Source organism: Eimeria mitis, genomic scaffold (genome assembly GCF_000499745.2).
Source record: "Eimeria mitis Houghton genomic scaffold, Emh_scaff1422, whole genome shotgun sequence".
NCBI classification, from domain to species: domain Eukaryota; phylum Apicomplexa; class Conoidasida; order Eucoccidiorida; family Eimeriidae; genus Eimeria; species Eimeria mitis.
Genome location: NW_013569163.1, coordinates 8,836 through 11,765, shown reverse-complemented (window position 1 = coordinate 11,765; position 2,930 = coordinate 8,836).

The window sequence follows — 2,930 nt, the reverse complement described above, 5'->3', positions numbered from 1 at the left end:
TATATATATAAATGTATATATATATATATATATATATATATTTGTTTATATGTTTTTTCATATGCATATTCTGTATACACTGCAATGAGCGCAAATAAAATATACAACAAATTGAAATATCTCTTTTTCTACTCTTTTATATTTGTATATTTAACGAGAGAGAAATATATATAAAAATATATATAAAAAAATAAAAAAATAAAAATATAATAATAATAATAATTTATAACACCTAAGCGGGTTATCGAAAGCATAGAAGCTGCATCTGTATTAGTTTGTCTGTAGCAAAGGAAGAGAACAGCGAAATTTCTTCGTGTATATATAATATATATTTATTTATATATTTATTTATTTATTTATATATTTATTTATTTATTTATTTAATAATACTTGCCTCTAAATGTATTGCATTAAACAACAATTTACTAAGAGCGGCAACCGAAGCCTCTCCTAAATCATTATCATCTAAGAAGATGAATTTATGGTGACGAATGCAATCATTTTCAATCCATTTCTCTCTGAATAAATAAAAAACAATAAATAATATTTAAAAATAAAAAAAAAATAAAAAAAAAACATAAAAAACAAACAAAAAACACCGCGAAATAACTTGAATTATAACAACGAAAGCAAAAAAAAAACAACACGAAAACATACATCTTTTCGTTGAGAAGATCAGCAGTTAAATCTGTATTAACGAGTTCAATAAATTCATTTTTATATTCTTTTTTTAATATTATATTATTTGTTGTTTTATTTTTGTTTTTTATTTCGTTTTCTTCGGTTGCTAGCGGCTCAATAAATGAAACATCTTCTACCTCTGCTACAAAAGAAGAGGAAAATTTATTTTCTGTATTTGTTTGTTTTTTTGTTTTTATTTGCATTTTTTTTTTGCTTTTTAAATATAATTTCAGCAGACAGAGTTTTCTTAGAGCCTTTAGCAGTGACGTTCGTTCGTGTTGTTTATCTATTATGTATGGGTTTTCTCTTTTTTTTTTTTTTAATTTATTTATGATGCTGTATTATATATTTATATTTATATATTTATTTGTATTTTATTTTGCTTTGTTTTAATTGTTTTTTGAGTTTGTATTTGCTTATGGGGTTGAAGCAACACGCATGAAGGCGAGGGAAATCATAAAAAGGAAAACGCGATTTGAAAAATGTATAAACAAATAGTATCAGTTAAACAACCAATATATATTTATATATTTATATTATATATATATATATATATATATTTATATTATATTTATATTTATATTGGTTATATAAGCAACAGCAAAAAGTTGAATGCTTAAGTGACAGTTTTGGTTTCTGTGGTGTTTCGATCACAAGGGGGATATAACTGCGCGGCAAAAAAGGAAATAAATGTAATTAAATAAAACAAATTTAAAACAATTAAGTAAACAAAGAAGACGAGGAAAGAGGAGGAAATAAATGAATAGAGAAATGAACACAGATAACACAGGCGGAATACGAAATGAATGAATAAAGGAAATGATTGAGTACAACAATTATAAAAAAACAAGATAACCAAAAAATACACCAACGGAAGAGAGAATAAACGCAAAAAGAGGAAATGCAGCAACGCGTGTTTTATAGAAAGCTAAACATAACGAGTGGTCCAGCGAGAATGAGGGGTCACAGCACTGAAAAAAGAGAAAGGATGGAGGATCAAACGAGGAAAAATATAAAACTCAATAAAATAAATAATTAAAAATAAACAAATATACCCAAATGAAAACAAAAAAGCGATCGTAGCTTGTTGATGAAGGCGGTGTGTGTTGAGCCCCCCGGGCGCCCATCACCAGCGAAGAAAACGAGCACCGAAATAAATTAAAAAAGAGGCTGTTAGTAATTTATTTGATTTATGTAATTTATTTCATGCAAAAAACTTTTTGCATCAGAAATAAAAACAAAAACGAAAAAAAAAAACGAACACAGATAAACCCCTCCCCCCAACACAATATAACAATGCACTTAAACCAGTAAGCTACAGCAAGCACACCGAAGCGAACTGAAATAAACTGAAATATTTTTAATCACGTTTCAGAATTAAATAAAAAAAATAAACGAATAAACATCTTCCAAAACCCCTCCATTGGTATTTCTTATGCAGTTACTCTAAGAAACTCGTTAAGAGGAAGAATATATACACCACAGTGTTCTGTATTTCTTCAGATCCCAATCGTTGAATATAAAAAGTAACTAAACAAAGATATTTCCACCACCTTGTTTAAACAGGTTCTTAAGTAATGCACGCTAGAGCTCGCTATACAGCTCAGGTAACAGCCACTGCAACAAACAAACACAAAAAATATAGCAGTGAAGGCCAACACCTCTATCAGAAGCATGAGGAAAGCAGTAACACTAAACATGTTTCACTCCCAAGCTGATTGATCAGGGCAGCATTGAAAACAACCAGAACACAGCAACATGAATTCTGCTGTGCTCCGGTTTCGTCTTACTTACACTTTCTCTAGATGTTCAAGGAGCTGGCTATCGATGCAGGAAAAAACTGAACATAGCAAGGCTTCGCTTAGAATTTACTTTTTCTTTGATAGTGCCAAAGAAAAGGCTACATCAGCATTGTTGTTTAGTCTCGTCTTCTCTCTTTAACCCAGGATATGGTTTCTAGGTTATTTGTTCTCTCCATAGATTCAGATATAAGGTACAGAGATACACAGCTAGCAACGCCTGAACATTAACTGTGTAAGTAAATACATAGGGGTGCAGGGTGTTTCCTTGTTGGCTGTGTTCGTTCCTATGGCAGCGTTATTTATTTACTTATTTATTTATTTATTTATTTATTTATTTATTTATTTATTTATTTGTATATTGCCGCTCAAATTCCCTACTGCTTTCTATAAACATGCATTTTCCAAGTATGTAACATTCTTTGTTACACAAATAGTTGGTAAGCTTTT